This window comes from Lipotes vexillifer, unplaced genomic scaffold, assembly GCF_000442215.2.
Source record: "Lipotes vexillifer unplaced genomic scaffold, Lipotes_vexillifer_v1.1 scaffold39, whole genome shotgun sequence".
Lineage (NCBI taxonomy): Eukaryota > Metazoa > Chordata > Mammalia > Artiodactyla > Lipotidae > Lipotes > Lipotes vexillifer.
The window spans coordinates 3,217,707-3,239,455 of record NW_006787038.1 but is presented as its reverse complement, the minus strand read 5'-3'; the positions used below and the strand labels follow the sequence as shown (position 1 = coordinate 3,239,455).

At 49.7% G+C, this 21,749-nt stretch overlaps 1 protein-coding gene across 1 annotated transcript in view; it reads right to left on the bottom strand.

Annotated features, from left to right (window-relative positions):
- Positions 1-21,749, bottom strand: part of ESRRB (estrogen related receptor beta) — a 103,786-nt gene that overhangs the window by 76,269 nt on the left and 5,768 nt on the right. The window lies entirely within an intron of this gene.

Genomic DNA, 21,749 nt, shown 5'->3' with positions numbered 1-21,749 from the left:
GGAGGGGAGGGGAAAGGGCGGGGGGAGAAGGCTGAAAGAGCTATAGCTGAAATTTCCTGAAGGGCTCTGCTGAAGGGGCAGTTCACATGAAGGTGGAAATTTCAGTACAATTTACTAAAAGATTATACCTAGTGGTCTGTCCATTCATCCATTCATTCATTCATAATATTTATTGGGTACTTCAGTGCTCTGGACACTCCCTGGCAGTGAAAATAAGGTCTGTGACCTCAGGCAGCTTTTATTCTCTTGGGAGGGACAGATGATTAACAAGGATATAATACAATATAATACATAATTATAATATAATTGAAATAATTTAAAAGTACTGTGTGATGCAGGAACACATTTATGTGCGGTGTGTACACAAGTATGCAGGCACACTCCCGTGGGCACCTCTGTGGCAGGAGCCAGTCCCTCCCTGATGGGCATCGACTGCTGAAGACAGACATGGTCACACACGCATGCACACACACCGCTCCTCCTCTGTGGAATACGCTTGTGCAAAATCGGATGCAGCTACCTTGCTCACTTAGCAGATAGGCAGACAACACGCCAGATATTTGGGAGCACCCAGCTTGTCCAAGCCAGGCCTATGACTGGACCAGAATTCCTGCTCCCAGTTAGCAGGACCTTGCTGCCTGTTACTACCTCAGCCCACTGGCGCTCTCAGGGATCATCTCCAAGGGCACCAGGCCATTCCTGCACCAAGTGAAACACACAGCAGAGCAGGGTCTGTCTGTCACCAGCAAGGGGGACCGTGGGCCAGGACATTCTAAGCTGATGCTCTTCTGCCTTTCCCTCTGGAACATGAGCACATTTTACAAACACAGTCTCTCTTCCCTAACTGGCATTATCTTCCTCCCCTTCCCTAATCTCTCCGGTTTTCTCTTTTGCCATCAATAGACCGATTTCAAACTACATGCCTGTGAGAACTTTGCTTCCTTTGTTCCTAAAGCTTTCCCAGTCACACATTGCAAATCAGGGTAGCATGGTGGTAGAGGGCATGGTTCTGGAGCACATGGGCTCCAGAACCCAAGTTCAAATACTGACTTCCCATTTGCTAGAAAGTAATGGAAACTCTGTACCTATTGCTCTCTTTTTTTTGTCTGCGCCACGTGGCATACGGGATCTTAGTTCTCCAACCGGGGATTGAACCCGTGCCCCCTGCAGTGGAAGCGCGGAGCCCTAACCACTGGACTGCCAGGGAATTCCCACTGTGCCTATTTCTTTATCTGTAAAATGAGATACCAGTCCCTAACTCAAAGGGTGGCTGGAACAATTAAATGAGATCATTCATAAAAATAAGGCACTTAGCAGCAAGCCAGCACTGAGTAAGTACCTAAGAAAAGCCACCTAATTAAGAACTCTCAGAAAGTTCTCTCCTAAGTCCTTTTACTTTGGGTTGCAGTTTGACGACGATAGTGAATGAAACCTTCTACATCCACAATAGCCCCAATCAGGGACAGGCCACCTTTGTGCCAGCACAGCATGGGGGAGAGCAGGGAAGAGAAGCCTAAGAAGCCAAAATCAAATATTTGCAGGGATGCAGTTATGGCAGAGTAAGTTCTGAGGACCAGTGATGTCTCAACTAATGTCTCCAGGGCAGTGTTTCCCACTGCCTGGTCCACAGAATCTAGTTACATGAGATTTTAACAGGTATCGTGTCTGTTCCTCACACCACCTCCACACACACACCAAAAAAAAAGAAAGAAAAAAATCATTGTCAAATAAATAAGCAAAACACTTGGGCAAACAAGTCAAATAGGTTTTTTTTTTTACTGCAGAACTTCTCAGAACCTTTAATATACTAACACACACTGGAAGGTGTAAGACACAACTATAGTATACAGAGTATCCCAAGCTCATCTGACCACGTGATGGTTAATTTTATGTGCCAACTTGACTGGACAACAAGGTGCTCAGATATTTGGTCAAACATTTTTCTGGCTGTTTCTGTGAGGGTTTTTCTGGATGAGATTAACATTTAAATCAGTAGACTGAGTAAAGCAGATTGTCCTCCCTTATGTGGGTGGGCCAAGCCCAATCAGTTGAAGGTCTGCATAGAACAAAAAGGGCCTCTCCCAAGTATGAGAGAACTCTTCCTGCCTGACTGCTTTCAAACTGGGACATCAGCTTTTGCCTGCCTTTAAACTCAAACTGAAACAGCAGCTCTTCCTGGGCGTCCAGTCTGTCGGCATTTGGACTGGAACTACACCATCAGCTCTCATGGTTCTCAGGCCTTTGGACTAGCTGACTGACCCGCAGATCCTGGGATTTGTCAGCATCTGTAATTGCATGAGCCAATTCCTTAAAATCTCTTTATATATATATGTGTGTGTATGTGTATCTATATGTGTGATACACACACACACACACACACACACACACCCTCCCTATTTGTTCTGATTCTCTGGAGAACCCTGACTAATACAGCCACAGAAACCTTTTCTTCCCCGAAAGCATCTTGCAGTCCCTAAGTTCTACGAATGCTTCAAGGAGTGCTGTAGCTGAGGGTCAGAATCGAAGAGGGCTGTAGGATCTGCTCCCACGCACTGCCCAGAAAGTGGAGCCACCCCCAACCTAAATCCTGGGGTGCTCTCTGAAGTAATGTGTCACTGCGGTCACTATTCATCATGGCCCTTTAATCTGAAGTCTTCCAGGCTGGGAAGGCTGGAGTGGGGATTAAGAAGACATGCTCTTTCATGGATGACAATTCCCAGTCTGTTTCAGATTTTCCTGTATGGTTCCCTTCTCCTTTGACACAAGGAGTTGCTTGCTTTTCTCCTCTCCACCCTCCCACGTGAATATCTGGGGCTATGCTGGCCTCCACAGTGGCCTGGCCCTGAACTGCCATTACCACAAAGGGTAACAGGAGCCTTTCTTCCCAGACACGCAGCTGCCGATGCCTCGCAGGAGGCCAGACCTTCGGGCGGAATCCAGGGAGGGTGAAGACAGCGTTCTGAGCAGCACTTGGCCAAAGCCGAGAAGAAATCTCCTCTGTCTGTGGCTTCTAGTCAGCTGCCCTTTGAACAGCACGAAGAGCAGAGCTCCAAGGCGGAAGAAGATTCCTGGGTGGGCGGAGCCCCATCTCGTAGGAGCCTCCCCTTGAAAAACATCAGGTGGGAGCACTTGTCTCTCGTGTCTGCACTTGCTGCCCCAGGTTCCCTGCAGAGCCCATGGTCCAACTTGAGGACATCTGGTGTCTGGGTTCTGTGTTCTAGGCCAGTGCTTCCCCATCTTTCAGTCCCACAGAATGAACCTCACTCTACCCCACTACCACCAAATTTGGGAATCAGTACAGGTTGACTATTTTGTCAAGTAAGAAGGTTAATAAAAAAAAAAAAAAAAGAACCTAGTATGACCATCATTTCATAAAAGAAGAGCCGTTTAAAAAGAAAAAAAGAAAAGCCATTTTAGCACCCCAAATGAGGAAAGCGATAATCTCACAATAAAGACAATCTTGCCCTTGAAGTGAACGCTTTTGGAAGGTTCGTGGTACTGCTCCTTTCCCATTTTGTTCTGATCTCTAACGGTCTTCAGACCAGCATTTGAGGTCCACCTGCCACTATTCAGGGTTCTCTGCCCCCGTACTCTGCCTTTCTCCCCAAGTTATGTTCTTGGCTTGCTATTTTCTTATTCAAAACTTCCGAATTTCTACGTTTCCCAGAACGGTTTCTCTGGAAGTTTTCCCAGAAGCAAAATGCCAGGGGATGGCAGTACAAGAAAAGGGGAATTAAGTGCCCACTTTTAGGGCTCCCACTGCCAGGCTAATTCTCAAGAGCAAATGATGTACTGGGGGTCGGGAGGGGCTGAGTGTCCTTTTTACCTTTTGCCTCCCGCTAGACTCTCCAAAGCTCTGGCTCATTTGGCCTTCCTGGCCGAAGCAGCATGGGTTCTGCTGGGTAATTTGCAGGTTTGGCTGGTAAAACGAGAAAGTTGTAGGCATCTTGCTGGACCGTTACTTATTCTGTATGGAGCAGGGACTGAGACTGACCCGTGGCTGCCACAATTACCCAAGTTCCCCTGGAGGACTGTGTGAGCCCCCCATCCCCCCTCCCCGCCCCAAGTCTGCTCTGCCAAGGGGGGCAGCTCGTCAGGAGCAACGGAGTGTGACTGTGAAGTCAGGAGACCAATTGTGACCAACCGATATTTATACACCTGGAGAGTGCTGTACCCTTCCACGTGGTCACCTTGGGCATCCCTTCCCAGTTCCCAGCGATGCTGTCTTTGGTCAAAGCCCTTTTAAAGCTCCTCTTGGGAACTGCCTTGAGAGCTAGATTACCTGAGAGAGAGTCACATCCTCACTTTTCCCTGTAATCAAGAATCACTTTGTCACCCAGCTAATTCCCTACCCTTGCCTCCATATGACCTTGGCTACATTAAAAATGAAATCACACCCGTAGGAATAAGACTCGCCACCAGCGGGCAAATTCAGAGAAGATGATGCAGACTGTGGGGCCCACCAAGGAGGAGTGAGGGATGGAGGCACTGCTAGGCTGTGCCCCCCAGGGAGTCGAATCTCACTGTTGTTGGAGACTTGATTTCACCTAACCCTCACATGTACCCAGTGAGCTGGGGTGATATTATCCGCATTACAGAGATGAGAAAATGGAGGCTCAGAGGCTGACTAGTTAAGATGACAGATCTACCAAAGGGGCTAAGCTAGGGCCTCAGACTCCACCACAGGGAACTTCCTGTTGGACTGGCCAAAGCATTCCACCTGTTTAAATCAGGATGTGAGTACTGATTTTAAAACAAGCAAAAAACAAGCAGCCAGCCAACACATCATCCAGTTTCCTCCCCTTGCACACAGCCATGTGACCATTTCCTTCCAAATGATCAGCATCTACTGTTTGGACCCCTCTGCAAAGAGAACAGACCGGAGACAGGGGACAAGGAAGGGCCTGGTGGTAACTTTGGTCCCCAACTTCTGACTTCAACAAGACACTCTGGGGCCTCAAGGTCTTGATCTGGAAAAGGAGGATGAGAATAATCCCTCACTCACCTATGGAACTGCATCTCTTCTGTTTCCCCATATATCCCCTCGACAAGAGAGCAGAGACTGATCTCTATAATATGCAGGATGGCGGTGGAGAGACTGAGTTAGGAATCAGGTAGATCCTGATCTGATCTGAATCTGACTCCACTGTCTACTAGCTAATCAACCACACAGCCAATCTGGGCATCAGTCTCAGTGTCGGTGCAGCGAGGCACAGGAGAGCTTCTGCTCCACTGTGTTATTGCAACGATTGGATGAGCGTGTGTATCTGGGGCCTGGGAAGGCTGACCCTGAATGAGGTGCCCGACGCTAAGCACCCCCTACCCCAGGTGAATGCCCTCATGTGCCAAGAGTGTTGCCCAGAGAGTCCTCTTCTCGGACCCCCTCCCCTGTAGCCCTGCCCTCCTCCCAGCCATTAGGCCTGCCAAGGCAGTAAGCAGCAAAGCAGAGACCACGCAGTTTCTTGACTGCCTTTAAACTCTGATAGAGTAAACAGTGACAAAAAGGAGAACCAAACAATTTCCAACAGGGAGCAAAGAATACAGAGGGAGCCATTTGTCATCCACAAGTGTGTCCAGCAGAGTGGACTCGGAGGCGGATCTGGGTTCAAATCCTGGCTTTGCCTTTTATTAGCTCTGTGACTTTGGGGATGCTACTCAACCTCTCTGAGCCCCGGCCTTCTCATCTGTCAAATGAGAAAAATATATGTGCCTACCTTGCAGTACTGTTGAGATTCAAAGATGAAAAGTAGGTAAAAGCATGCAGTGCTGTGCCTGGCACATAGTTAAACACATAGATATGTGTTAGCTATTAGAGTTATTGAACCAACTTTCCAATAAGTGCAAGGTAGCTCAGGAGGCGCTGCCCCATGCTGGAAAGATCAGAAGTAAAAAAGTGAGATGCTGTCCAATGTGGCCCCGTGCAGGTCCACTGTCTCCTCCCCACCGATATGAAACGAAGGGGTTTTTTCTAAAGAGCAAAGTGTACAACAGCAAGCTCAATCCAAACAGGTCCCCTTTCCACTTACATGCCCCTAGTGATGGAGAACTCACTGCTCAGAAGATAGTCCAACTTTGAGTTGGTGGTGCAGTGGTTAACAGTCTGCCTGCCAATGCAGGGGACACGAGTTTGATCCCTGGTCCGGGAAGATCCCACATGCCGTGGAGCAACTAAGCCCGTGTGCCACAACTACTGAGCCTGCGCTCTAGAGCCCGCAGACCCTAGAGCCCGAGTGCGGCAACTACTGAGCCTACGTGATGCAACTACTGAAGCCCGCGCGCCTGGAGCCCATGCTCCGCAACAAGAGAAGCCACCGCAATGAGAAGCCCGCGCACCACAACGAAGAGTAGCCCCCGCTCGCCGCAGCTAGAGAAAGCCCGCACACAGCAATGAAGACCCAACGCAGCCAAAAAAAAAAGACCCTCTCCTTTGCACAAAATTACTTTACCCCAAGTCACTCTGTTTTGGAATTACTCTAAAGCCAGCAACCTCTGCCTTCCTAAAGCAAATACGGACCTGAGACTAAAGCCGATATCCCCAGGGCCAAGGTCAAACTCTACACATTTGCTGACACCCCAGATTGGGTACCTGGCACTTTGGCTATTTTGTGTGGGAAGAGTCAGACTGCAGGGAAGGAAGCCCAGAGCTGGTAGCACCAGGAAGTTCTGGGGCCACGCCTGGCCCCGTGGGACTGGCCTGCCTGGGGCGGTGAGTAGGGTCTTGCCCTCTCTGCAGTCTTGGGCCTCCCTGTGCAAGCCCCCTCCTGAGGCATTCACAGGACGGGAGGCCCCCGGCCCTGCAGGCAGCCTCTGGAGGCTGCACCTACCTGTGACCTTGAATCAGAAGGCCCCGCCAAAGGAATAACAATGAGAAATGTCACCAGACACAGCTCTATTTGATGTGTCCCGACCTGGGGAATTCGTGTCAGAAGACACACAGAAAAGCCAGATGGTATGTTCCAGGGTCACGGTCCACCACAGAGAGAAGCCCAGGGCCCCTTTCATGTCCTTTCCCGAGTCCGTCTGTGCCAGGGCGGCGGGGGTGGGAGCCCGAGGAGACACAAGATTAATGGCTTCTGAGGCAGGGGGGCAGCCGCCCACTCATCCAGCCAAGATCCTCCAGCGACTCCCCCGGCCTAGCTCTGCGAGGCGTGAAGCGGAGAAAAGCTGTGGTGAGGAGGCCAGCCCTTGCCAACCCGGGAGAGCCCGGCTGCCTCATCCACTGTCAGCACCACGCCTGCGAGCCCAGCCTGCGGGCGGACCTGCACCCAGGTTCGTCTGTGCGACTGCTGCGGGCAGAGGTACCCACCCCTGCGTGGTGAACCATGCACTGCAGGGGCCAAGGGGGAGCAGGGGCGCAGGGAGCTGGGCAAGGACAGAACCCCGTTTCCGGAAGTCTGTCTGTCCAGAGCACTGGCTTCCAAGCTTGTAGAGGACCCTTTTTTATTTCGATGTTTTTCTCGGGAGCATTTGCCAATGTGCTTGCTTAAGTCGGCTTCCTTAACTTTTAAATTACAATTGTTTTCATATAGAACCCAAACTCACGTATGACCAAAGGGGTAAGGTCAAAAGAAAAATCTTTCCCAATTCCAGGATTCCCAAGCAGACTCCCCAGAGGTAACTCAAATGACAGCTTTTTGTGCCTCCTTCCCAAAATTCCCAAAGCATATGCCCAACATTTGGAACTTAAAAAACCATAAATGTAATTTTACTATATATTCTGCTCAGCCATCTGCTTTTTCACTTAACAACTCTGCATCAGTCCATATGGACCTAGGAGGGCTTTTTAATATCAAAACATTTCCTGATTCCCCTGTATCATAATCTTGGTACCTTTATTCTTCATCAGTTGGAAAAATACATAATAAATTCACAATTCAGTCATACTTTCAAATGAATTTGCACGCTTCCTTTCAATGACCACAGAATGTTTACAGAGAATGCTTGGGGCATAATGGACATTGTGAGGTCCTATATGAACATTTTACAAGCATTATTGTATTAAAGCTTCTCACAACCCTTAAGGGAAGGCTTATTATTTCTTTTTTTTTTTTTTAGCCGCACCATGTGGCATGTGGGATCTTAGTTCCCCGACCAGGGATCGAACGCTTGCCCCCTGCAGTGGAAACACAGAGTCTTAACCACTAGACTGCCAGGGAAGTCCCAGAAGGGTTACTATTTCTATTTTTCAGATGAGGCCAGCGTGGCACAGGGAGGTTAGGTGACTCTCTCAAGGTTGCACAGCAAGGGGAGCCAGAATTACCAGGTGAATTCAGACCAGTCTGACATCAAAGTTTCCGCCCTCTCCAGCACATCACACAGGGGTGGTCTATTCCTGCATGTCCGCTAGTGTGAGTCAGGAGTCAGGAAAGGGTACCCTCTCCTTCCTCCAAGGGGCCCTTCTCTAGCCTCGCCAGCCCAGCCGGGTGCGTTTATGTACATGGGAGTATTACAGACCCTGACGCTGACCTTGGATCAGGGATGGCCAGTTAGGTGCTGACCTTGGACATGGGCTTCAGCAGCTTGGATGTTGCCTGAAAGTGCCCACAGGGCTGGCAGCAGGGCAATGTGTTCTTTTTCGGTGCCAGCCATGGGGTGAGGCACCAGGAAGGCCAGCGTGAGCCAGACAGAGCACATGGTCATTACTGTCACGTGGCTCAAATCTCCCACCTCCTCCTCCACATGGGGAGATCCTTGCTGTCTCCACCTTGGTCACCGAGAGCAGAGCCCAGTCTAAGAGATGCCCTGGGAGGGAAACGTGAAGGAGCCCACATACCCATGTATGGTGCTCAGGGGCTCCCAGGGCTGAGTCTTTAGAAGAGAAGGTCTGGGAAGAGAGGACGGAAAAGATGCGAGTGTCCACAGGAAGCGCTTTGCACGGTGCCTCACTCACAGTAGGCATTCAGCAGATGTTAGTGATGATGACTGTGGCCATGAGCAGTAAGAAGAGAAAAATACAGTGAAACAGGCCTAGGATGACAGAGGCAGGACTACAGGGCTGGGAGGCAAGTATGATGGAGAAACAGAAAAGAGCTGTAGACGTGGAGAGAAAGTGGTTTAGCCTGCAGTGGCTGGGTCTCCCAGTCATGGGCACCAGCTCTGGCCTCACCTGCGTGGCCAGGAGTTGTGATTACTGAATAAACCAGAATCCAGTGACCCCCCCGAGAAGACTGCGGCTATGGCGCCCCTTGCCTAAGTCCCCACCTCTACACCCCTCGGTCCTCCTGCGCACCTGTGGAGAGGCCTCTGATTCAGATCCTGCAGGTATCTGCTGCACATGGCCACTGGCTGCTGGCTGGGCCCCTGCTCGGCAACACTGTGGACCCACCGACCCATGAGCAGCGGCCCACACCGGCCACACCCACGATGACGACCTGGCACTGCCAGGACCCCTGCCTCCCGTCCTGAACTCTGCAGTCCCTGTGGGCCTGGCTTGGTTGCCAGGGGTCCCTATTTTCTGGGACTGCTCTGATCTCAGGTTACTTTAACCTCTGCCATAAAGGTATTTCATGCAATATCTAGATGTCACAACATGTAACATTTTTTTAGATAAATATATTTACAGACCAAATAAAAAAAGATCCATTGCGGACCTACTGTAACTATAGTTTTTACTATTACCTTGGGAAAGTACCTGGCAGAGTAAAGACTTAGGAGGTTGCAGGGGTGGAGGAGGGGTGGGCAAGGCTGACAGCCATGAGCACACGTGCAGGTGTCTAGCTGGGCCAAGCTGGGGCCCTTCCCAAGGCGATGAGAGCCTTTTTGCTGAGAGGTGCCTGTCCCCAGGGAGAGCAGGGTGGGTCCCCTACTGTTGCCCCAAGTCAATCCTGGGACTGCTCTGCTGGTCGGGGTGAAGCTGCGGAGATGGGGAGGTTGGATATACAGGAGAGAGAAAACCTCAAACCCAAACCCAGGCCTGCTAAACACTGGCCACAGCACAGACAAGCCAAAGCAGGCTCCCTCTCCACTGTGCCCTAAAGGCTACACGCAGGACCCTGGCCTCTAGCACATCCCCTCCCCCACAGACCTGCATGGAGGCCCTTGCAGGCGCCAGCCACAGGCCTGAGTTCCAACTCAAGCAGGCTGACTGCTCTCAGCAGCTCCAAGGCAGCTGACCCGCAAGCAGCGAGGGGGTGCTAGTTCATTCCTCCTCTTCCCTTTTTGGCGAGAAGAGGCACTTCCCTCAGCCCAGCACAGACATCCACAGGCACCAACATCCACACTTCCAGATGCCCTGACCCTCTGCTCAGGTGCCCCGGGCAGGCCAAGAGCCACATGCCCTTCTCAGGGGCTCTGCTGCCCCTTCCTGAGCCCAGGGGCAGCTCAGGACCACGTTATCGTGACAGGGGAGACGTCAGGAGGGCTGGTCTGGAGTGCTGCACTATTTCAGGCAGGCTTGGGTTTGCAGCCTGGATCTTTAAAGTGGACCCACGTGTCACCTTGGGCAAGTCACTCAATCCCTCTGGACCTCCAGTTCCTCGTCCCATAAAGGGGGATAGGACCCCCTACTTTACTGAGGTGTTACTGTAAATTTAAAGAGATCATGCCTGCGAGCACCCGATCAAACGCTAACACAGCAGTTCCCTTCCCTTTCAAGTTACTAAGCTCCAGCGCTCCCCAAAATCTACTCACCGAGGCCCTTGGAGCCCAGGGACCATGTGACACTCTCTCTCTCTAACATGCCCTGCCAGCCAGGGCCCCCGCCTGCCCACACCCACACACCACCCAGCCCCTTGAGTCTGGGAACACAGGGGCCAAATGTGTTGGGCAGCAACAGAACAGGGCCTGGGTGACCCTTCCTGGTCTTGCCTATGGAGAGCTCTGGGGGCCCACTAAGAATTGCAGTTAGACAAAACAGAAAGCTTTCTGAAGACCTTATCAGGCTCTAAATTCAGGCTGCAAGGATGGTGCTGAGCAGACAGAAACACAGCAGCTTTTAGACAACCACGGCATATGTTAGTTAGGTGGGTTGTTCCCATTGTGTGTCAGAGCCTGAGACTCCTCAGCCCCTCTAGGCCCTGAACTTGAATACTCACCGCCTCTCCTCCCTGCCATGTGTATCTTGGGGTTAATTAGAACAACTAGGTTCAGACCTCACCCACCCCCTCAACCAGGAACTCTTGGTCAGTGAACAACCTGTACAACTGTACAGGTGGCCCGTCAGCAGCTCAACTCAGTGCACAAATTTTCTCAAATTGTATCCAAGCTTTCACCTCATATTTACTGAAGGCTCCTCCATGCCTGGCCCTGTGCTGCAGAGTAAAGACTTAGGCCCTGTGCTGCAGAGTAAAAACTTATTCACAAATAAATTGGACCCAGGCCTTTAAGGGGCTCAGGGTGATGGGGTAACACTCATGGAGATGTGGGAAAGAGGGTTTGATTCTCAAGGCTGCCTCTTCCTTGACAAGGCCACTTCTAAGGGCATTTCTCTACAGAACAGGGATTCAGAGAACAAAGTGAGCCCCCAGCGATGAGATGCACCCCTGGCCTGGAAAGCTGTGCAGATCTAGCTGGTACTCATGTCTGCAGGCTTGCAGGCCTCTCAACACTGAAAGCAGGATGGGCTGGCCTGGGGGCTGTGTGTGACTGCGTCATTGAGCTGGACCTCCTGATGCCAAAGGTCTGAGCCAGAAGCAATTTCCAGGGAACTGCCAGCACGGAGACCTCCTCTGGGGCCAGAGTTGACTGCGGCCCGAGAAACCAGCCGAGGAAGAGTCCAGGAGAGCCTAGCGCACTCTGGCCTCTCCTGGGCCTCTGCTGTGCTGAGAGCTGTGGATTTTCCTGCGGCTTCCCCAGCAACTGCAGCACGGCCCATGCAACTCCAGCTCAAGCTGATTACAGCATGTGTGCTAACTTGGGGATGGTCTGGACTATTCCTTCAACTCCCAAACCAAGGGAGCCCTTGCCTCCGCAGGCATGGCTGCACTGCCCAGCATTTCCTGGGAGAGGATCTGCCCCGTCATGTGATCTAAGGGACCCATTGCAGCCACTGCACAGCCTCCCTTCACCCTGGCGCTTGGCTATTCTTTGCATCTGCTCTGTTTCTCTCCTGACTTCACCTGTGCCCACCTCACCTGCTCAGCCACATTGGTGGCTGCTGTGGTCCCAGTTCCTCTCTTGGCCCGGAGGCTTGCATGTGCCTCTCCACAGGGGCCTTTCCCCCTGGAAGGTTAGTGCTTTCTGCCTCCTGCTTTCGGCTACCACAGTTAAACCCCATGGGCAAGGGTCCAGCAGGGAAAAACAATAACCTGACAGTCTAAGGATAAAACTCACACTCTGCTATCTGGGAAGGTCATTAGTTTTGATAGAATTTCAATAGGGACACGCTTGGAACCGTGAGGGAGAAACACTAAAAAGAGTCAAAATTTCTTGAGCACTTATTGTGTTCCAATCTCTGCTTTAAGTACCTTATATTGATCAATTTTTAATCTTTACAGAAATGAAGGTCATCACTGATAATGAGGAATCGGAGGCACAGAGAGATTAAGTAACTTATCCGAGGTCACAGAGCTGGGATGTCACACAGCCAGGCAGTGGTGTGGCAGTAAATGTTTAAGAACTGGATGGAAGAAGGGGACTGATTTGTCTGCTTCCATAGTGTAAATACCACCGTGGCCAGCTTCAAGCTACAATGTGACATCACTGATGCCGTGTTACTGTGAAGAGATGGGCAGTTAACAATCCGTCATATAGTATCCCTACCATGCAGACATACTAGATGCAAATTTAGTTCAAGAACATAAAGGTAATAAAATATTAAAGTAGTGAGTTTTGAGTATTTATTACCTTTGGTTTTTTTTGTTTTGTTTTTGTAAAAACAATTATTTTCTACTTAGCTTTTTAAAAAATTTTATTTATTTTATTTGTTCTTATTTTTGGCTGTGTTGGGTCTTTGCTGCTGCATGCGGGCTTTTCTCTAGTTGCGGCGAGCAGGGGCCACTCTCCGTCACGGTGCGTGGGCTTCTCACTGCGGTGGCCTCTCCCGTTTTAGAGCACGGGTTCTAGGATGCGCGGGGTTCAGCAGCTGCGGCACGTGGTCTCAGCAGGTGTGGCACAAGGGCTTAGCCGCTCCGCGTCATGTGGGATCCTCCTGGACCAGGGCCCAAACCCGTGTCCCCTGAACTGGCAGGTGGATTCCCAACCACTGCGCCACAAGGGAAGCCCTACCTTTGTTTTTAAGACAACGTATTTACTAGTAAGTTTATAAAATTTCATTTTTAATGATGATTGTGTTTAACAATCAGCTACAAAATTCCTGAAAATGTAGTGGTCGGTTCTCCCGAGCCAGTTTGAGCTGGTTCCAGCACACCACTGGGGCCAGGATTTAGATTCAGTCATTCTGGAGCCAGCGCTTTCCTCCCTAACCATTACATTATACTGCCCCCAAGAAGGGCATGGAGGCCACCTAGGCAGCCAGATCTGCCCTCATCGATCAACAGGGCAATAGATGCTGCAGAGCCAGGCCCCTCCTGGCCACTGTTTCCATGGCCTTCTACCTCCCTCTTATGCCTCCAGAATTCCCCTTTACCCACATCTGATCTCCCTAGGTTAGCCCCACCAACATGCATTAAGCACCTACTCCATACCAGGTGCTGTTCTAGGCGGTGGGGACAGAGATGAGCTTGTACTCTAGGGGCTCATGAAGTTGTGGGAAAAGATAAGCATATATTCAAATCCAACAGGTTACAACCCCGTCACGGGCATGGGCCAGACTGTAGCTGCAAAAAGAGAGAGATTACTTCCCCCTGGGAGGCGTCAGGGATGGCTTCACTCAGAGGGGGACACATGAGCAGGGTTTTAAAGGATAAATAGAGGGGACTTCCCTGGTGGTCCAGTGGTTATGATTCTGTACTTCCACTGCAGGGGTCTCGGGTTTGATCCCTGGTCCGGGAACTAAGATCCTGCATGCTGCGCGGTGCGGCCAAAAAAATAAATAAAATAAATAGAAATTTCAAAAAGTTGAATAAAACTTACAAAATTAAAGTTAAAAAAATAAATAAAGGATAAATAGAAGTTTGCCAGGCAGACTGGGGGTTGCGGGTATATAATAGCATGAATAGGAAAGAATAGATCTGAGGTGTATACTTAGATAGACGCTCCATATCCTAGCTGGGGGTCCCTGCATCAAGGGAGGGCGAGACAAGGGAGACACGGAGAGAAACAGTTTGGAGGGCGATGCTGCAATTCTCTTTTGCACGTGCTGGCGTGAGGTCCAGCCAGGAGCCCAAGCTGGACACCAGAGTCCAGCCCTGAGATTCAGACTTAGGAGTTGTTGGAGAGCGGGTGATGAGAAAACAAGGGGAAGGCATGAGATGGGAGAAAATTAAAGCTTCAACATACATTGATGACAGACTCAGAGGGAGGCACGAAGGGGGTGCCCCTGGAGGTTGGCCATGGGCTCTTGGAGGATGAGGTCAGGAAGACTAAAAGTTCCTTTCTCTAGCCTTCCCCTCTGCCCATGACACAGGCTAAGGGGGGAACAGGGCCCAACCCGCTGTGGCCGTTCTTCCCTCTGCTTTTCTAGGAACAAGACATAAGGCCCAATTTTCCCCTTCCACCTCCACCCCAAACTTCACCTATGTGTTCGACCCACACAGCGAAGAAGGGGTGGTGTAAAAGCTGGAGTTAGAAAGCTAGAATTCTAGACTCAGTGAGTGACATACAACACATACAGCACTGGCTGGAGTGCAGGCACACAGCCAGATTGCTCCTGAGCAAATCCCAGCTTTGTCAGCTGTGTGACCTTGGGCAAGTGACCTAGCATCTCTGTGCCTTAGTTTCCTTACCTGTGAAATGGGGATAGTAACTGGACCTAGTTCCTATTTTCTTATTAACCCCAATAGGGTTATTGTGAGAAAGCAGTGAGTTAATACATGAAATGTTCTTAGGACAAAGCCTGGAACCCAGTAAGTGCTCGGTAAATGTTAACGACTGTTATTATTCTTAGTATTACAATTGTCCACCTCTGACCCTGCAGTTTATTTTCAGCTCTCTTGTCTTCCCCAAAATTTTTTCTTCCAGCAAACCCTAAAATGATCCCCAGGGAGTTAGGCGTCTTGGAGAAGACAGTCTGGACACAAGTGTCAATTGGGCTATGAAAATAGCACTGGCTGCCGTGCTCTGCACGCCTGGAGGGCATTCCTCAAGCTGAGTGAGGCCCGAGCACTGCTCAGCCTGTCAGGAGGTCAGGGCAAGCCACGGAGGCAAAGAGTCCTGCGTGTGTATGTGTGCGTGGGGGTAGGGCATTGGCATACCACACAAGGAGGCAACTGCAGTGCTGAAAAGCATGGAGCATCGCTCCGAAAGGCGATTCCAAAACCAGAGCTACTTTCTGAAGCCGGGATCCTAACCCTAACCCACTCCTCCAGGATCCTGTGTTGCTGCAGGCTCACCTGCTGGGATCTTCCACATTCCTTCCCACCCTCAGATGGCTCTGTAAGTGGGAGTCGCCCACGAGGTGCAGTGCCACTGACGGCCTGCAGGGGGCTCTAGAGCTCTTCCATTTCCCATATTCTGGGCTGCGAGGGTACCACGCTTAAAACAATGGGTAGTGTTTACCGGGCTGATCAACTATGCTGCTCTGGGAGGTGAGTGAAGAGAAGCTGGGATTTGCTGGTCCCTCGTGTGCCCCAGTTCATCCATGCCCCCAACTGACTGTATCAGGTTCAGCTCCTTGGCCTTCCTACTTCCTACTCCTAACACTGATTTGGGCCGTTTCCCTCACAGCTCCCTAGGGGATGCCTCCAAAAGGGCAGCCTCTTGTCCTTGTGTGGGAAGGCAGGGAAAGGCCGCTGCTTTGGTCTCCAAGGTGCAGCAAGGGTAGCTCCCAATTGCTGAGGTGTCAGGTTCTAACAATCCAGCCCCTCAACCTGCTTGTCAGGGAAACATCACGCAGAGGCAGGTTCCCCGAAAAGACTCTGCTTACCCTGTTTCTCCCTAAGGCAAAATTCAGTAGCTCTGCGTGCTACGCTAGGAGACCTCATTCGGCAGATCTGTTTACCTGATTGCAACTCTGTCAATATATCTGGATGACAGAAATCACTTGTACGCACTAACTTCTAAGGACATGGCCAACCTAACAAGTTAATATTGGCAAAAAGTTAAAGATAGTCATTTAAAAAACACTTTGAAAAAACTACACATAATTGTTCTTTGGGGCTTTGTCAAAAGTAGAAAAGATAAGGGAAATGTGTTTTTTAATCAGACCAATTTAAGAAAAACACCCATGGTAGGGTTGCCAGATTTAGCAAATATCACATGGGACATACTTATACTAAAAAATTATTTGTTGCTTATCTAAAATCCAAATGTAACTGAGTGTCCTGTATTTTATTGGGCAACTCTACCCATGGTCCAAGGATATAGGGATTCATTCAGAGGAAATTTCCTATTCATCACCTCGGCCCCAAATCGTAATTCCCTCTGTAATCCCCTTGTGTTACATATGGAAACCCAAGCCACATTGATCGCATTAAACAAAGTAATCAGTTCAAGCACCCCAATCTCACTGCTGAGTAGGAAGGACTTTCATTGTGAGGTTATATCAAAGGAATGAAAAGTAACTTCCAATAAGATAGCATCAAAAAATTAACAAGAACATCAAACATTTAATGTACACCCACTATGTGCCTGACACTTGTGAATTACCTCTGTTTAATCTTCACAATAACCCTGGGAGGAAGATAGTTTTCTGGAAACTAAAAACAGTATCTACAAGTCTAATTTCTCTACTTCTTGCAAAGGCATGTAAATTTCTAGTCAATTACTTCCCAGGGAAAGAAAGGGGAGGGAAATCGAGAGACAGACTCCATTCCATCAACAAACTGGCTTATTCATAATGCAATGCCGGGTCTGTTGCTCTTTGGTTATGTGCCACTTACACAGGAAACTGTCTTAATTTCAATGAATGATCACTGACTTGCGGTATGGGATCGTGGGAGAGAACTGGGTGGGAAACCCGTAACGATCTTCAGTAAGTTGGCCTTACAACTGAGGAAGACGTGTTACACTTCGGGATAATAAACAGCTCATTTGCTGTGAATAAAGGCACGCTCAAGCCACCCCGAACACTCGGTGACAATGACACGCAGATTCCAAATGTCCTCTGTAAGAAAAAACACCCTTTCTCCTGATCCTTCTTAACTCAACAAGACTGATTGGTTTTTATTATTCATGAATTAATTTTTTTACTCAGGGTCCAGCAAGGGAATTGAAGCTATAACGTTTCTCACCGACTGAGGGGGAAAAAAGCAGATCTCAGCCTCAGCAACACAGCCAGATCCTTGCTGGGATTCCTTGTGGGGTAGGATGTTTTGTTTGTTAAATCAGATAATAATCAATTAATAACCCAAAAATTTAGGTTGTTGGGTATTTTGGGGGGAAAAATTGAGTAAGAACACGAGTAAGAATATTGACGTAGAAAAAAAATACAGTCGTGGGACCTTGGTATATTAGGTGTCTCCTGTTATGTTAGGCTGGTATATTAGACTGTCTCCTATTTCCAAGTCGCACGTACAAAAAAAGGGGGTGGTGGTGAGAGAGGAAATAACAAAGGCAGCACCAATTTCAAAAGTAATGCACAGATGAGCAGTTTGCAGGTGAGCAGGTCCAGGCCTGGGTATCGGCATGAAAAGTCACAAGAGGGGTCTCAGGGATCCAGAGGGGGCGGCTCCCTGGTGCCCTCCCTCTAATTTCTGCCTCCAGAGAACAGGCTGAGGTACCCAGGAACAGGGACAGCAGCTCTGGGAGACACTGAATGGCCAAGAAGGTGATCAAGGGTGGTGAGGTGACTTTGCCTCTCTCTACACCCAGTTCTTTCCCCAGCTATTCACATGTGCCAAGTCATAACCCCTCTTGTCCTCTGTGTGCCTTTGGTCTGCAAACTTCTCCTGAGATTGCAGCCAGAGGAACCAAGGAACGTTGCGGGCATGGAGAGGCAGAGCCTGGCATAGACCTCAGATGCTTGTGACAGGAGGGTCAGACCCGACCCAGCGTCCTTTACAAGAAACATTTCTCCCTTCCCAGTTCAAAGGCAACACACCTAGCATTTCTGAGGGGGACCGTGTGGCTGACACCATATTCTCCTTCACCAGTCTGTTCAAATTTCAGACACCAGGCATTTTTTGCTCTTGGATGAATTTAGACATGCAAACCTGAAGCCCGTGCAAGTTATGTTTGCAGAAAAACATTTATGTTCAGAGGCAAGACACAGCAACCCTCATCCAGTTACTACGAGGAAACTGGTTACGAGAATTGCTTTGCGCTTTTGGGGAAGAAAAAGCTGCAAGCTGTTATTACTGTTATAATTATTACAACCATCACATTCTTGCTATTATTTCTGTGAAAGCGGTGTTCTTTCTGCCAAAGCTTGTTAGCCTGACTGCTTAGGTAGACAATGTCAACACACCCAAGGGACAAATGACAAAGAGTGAGGCTAAATGGAAAAGGATAAATACTGCACTCTGCATGCGTGCTGAAGAGATGTCTCACCATGAAAAGGGAATGTTTTCTGCCGATCGATTAAGAAGGCAAAAACAAAAGCATACACTAGCTCATTCACTCAGCAACACCAGGATCCCAAACTAGAGATCAAAGTGCTAGGAAGTGAGATAAGAGAGCAGAGAGATGGAAAAATAGGCTTCGAATAAAGTTTGGTGCGTCCTGACACCCTCTCACCTGCACCTCCTCAGGTAACAGACAACCAACGTGGAACGTGAGGTTTTTACCCTCTTTGGTGTCCCCACCAAATGCGAGCAGGCCATTGACAGTGGGTCAAGGCCTTGATGGCTAAATCGGAAGAGGGTGGCCCACAATAGTCATTCTGCTTTGGGACTTCTCTCGGCTAATCACGCTCAGCAGCTCAAAACGGCTCCAACACACCCTCACACTCAGACACACACACATGCACACGCACTCAGGTAAACACACACACAGACGCACACACCCTACACTCCTTCCTCCGAAACATATAAAACCAAAGAGGGATGAAAGGACAAAGGCAAACTAGAGCAAGTTGGGATGAAAATAGTGGGAAAAAAATAAGTGAAGACAAAGGAAAATGTTAAATCGTAAGACATGAGAGAATTTCACGTGAAGCCTCACCCTTCACATCCTCCACCGTCCCCTAGAGCATTTTCTTACGACTGTATTTCCTTGTCCTTTGCCCTTTGGAAACCAAGAACACACGAAAAGACCAGTGATGATCAAAAACCTTTTGCTGGGTATCTTTTTAAACATACAAGCCAGGTGAAAACACCAAAAGCATAAATCTAAGTAAATATAATACTTTAAGAATTTTATAACAATAAGAAGAAAAAAACCCAAATTTATGAATTCAAGTTAATTCAAGCAATTAAAAAAAATAAAGAGCCAAGTTAAAATAACACTTAGCATTTGGGGTTTTGAAACTCATGGCTTCCTAGATAGAAAAGCTTGACTCTAATTGGGCACTTCACATCTGTGCAATTTTAATGTAGTGTTTCAGTAAACACCGATGAGGCGTGAGGCTGACTGCTGCTGTAATTGGCAGGAGAGGATTCTGATACAGTTTTAAATGAAAATTGATCACATTTGAAACAAGAAGATAAAAACAAAAGCTTGTTGGAGTTTGTTTAACTGCCTTTTGACCTCTGGATGAAATGACATTGAGAAACAAAATAACATTATCCAGAAAACCATTCCCAGAAAAGGCTCAATCCTGGGGACACCAAATGACAATATTGAATAGAATATTTTAAAGTCCTAAGGAACAGAGGACAGAAATTTAAAGAGAGAGAGAGGGAGAGAGAGGGGGCAAGGGAGAGAGAGAGGAAAAGAAGGGGAAAAAACCTTCTTTGGGACTACAATGTGTACACGTTAAAAAGCATGGTAAAATGAAGATGAAAAAACTTATGTCTGTAACCCCCAGGAAAACTTTTGCTTGGGGCTTATTTTAACCCAAGCACACACAACTCTGAATTTAAGACATTTTGCCAATAGATTTTTTCCCCCATCTTGTCCAATTCCATACTGAACGTCCCATGGGCAGATTAAAACCAGTCTGATTTTCCTTGACTTAAGAACACGTTTGACCTTTTTAGCGATAGACTATCAATGGCCCTATCCAGGGACAGAAGGGTTAGTCGGGGACCTGGGGCAGAAATCCCAATGTTCCTTTGAGCATGGCCATCTGTTCTGCTGGAGAAGGGCAGTACGGCCTGCTCACCCTCTCTGGGGTCTGCCAGCCATACACAGGCCCAGAAAACTCAAGAGAGCCTCTAAAGAGAGACTGAACTCCTCTGGCAGCAGGGACAGCCAGCCCTTGGGTCTCTCTGCGCTCCCTCTCACACCACGGAAAAACCCCAAGGCTCAGCAGCCCCTCACGGAAATGTGGCCACAGCCTGACCTCAGTCTAGGCAAGGGGTAAAAGGCAGGGTGGCCGGCGCTGTAAGTAGCAGAGCCCGTCGCCCCCGTGATGCCCATCTGAAAGGGGAGTCCCACCATAGCACGCTCTCACACCCGCGCACACACAGACACTCTCCTAGGAACAGATGCGGCTCTTGATGTTCCGGGGTTCAGAGATATCCTCTCTATCAAGGGTGTTGCCGGCAACAAGAAAGGGCTTGACACTCCCTTAAGCCAATGCTTACAACTAAAGGTGCTATTAAAAATCCTTTCTGTTCTAATCCTGATCGGTACAGAAAGGCCCTCTAAGTGGGCAGAGACCAGTACACTCACAGGAGGGGCTGGGGCTGGGGACCAGGCGGCTCCAAGTTTCCCACTCATCTGGTTTGTCAGTGTCTTTTTTCTTTTCTTTTTTTTTTTTTGTGGTACGCGGGCCTCTCACTGTTGTGGCCTCTCCCGTTGCGGAGCACAGGCTCCGGACACGCAGGCTCAGCGGCCATGGCTCGCGGGCCCAGCCGCCCCGTGGCATGTGGGATCTTCCTGGACCGGGGCACGAACCCGTGTCCCCTGCATCGGCAGGCGGACTCTCAACCACTGCGCCACCAGGGAAGCCCTGTCAGTGTCTTTTGTTGGATGGTTGCTTGGGGGTCTCTGCTCCCAGGGACAAACTGAGCCCACGCTGTCCTATGGCGTGCCTCCCCCTGCCACATCCAGAGTGGGGGCAGCCCCGCAGCACCTGGGATCCAGCAGGCATTCACTCGCCTCTGCCCGCTGAGCCCCAGAAGCACTCCTCCGAAGCCACAGGACGCCCCCTCCAGAGCCCTTCTTTCCCCAACAAGGCGCCCAGAGCCACAGACCAGCACGCACCCAAAGTCTTCTGGTGACCTGCTTCCAGCGTGGCCCAGGAAGTGCACGAGGAAATGCCCCAGGGCAGCCTGCCACGTGGGGGCACACTGTCACTAGTGGTAAGGGTCACATGCCCAGTGGCCTAGGGAAAAACTACACCCTCAGCGACTGACCTCTCCCAGCCATTGCCCTGACAACCTCTCCGAGGAAGGGGTCTGGCCCTGCCATCCCTCCCCCGGGACAGCCCTGCCATTATCAGTGAAAGGTCAGTGGCCTCACCAGAGGGAGCGGAGGGGGGGGGGGCAGGTTGGCCCGGGGAGGGTTAATCTGCCGGCCAGCCAGCACAGGGGTCACTGTGATGTGCAGAGAAGTTGAGCTTCCTAGTCCCCCCAGAGCTGGTCTGCTAATTACATTTGCAATTATAAACACCGCAACCTCCCTGAGCAGGGACCTGGCCATACCAGCTGATGGGACAACCGGGATGTGATCCTGCCGCAGGCCACCCCAGCCACGCGGACACCGGG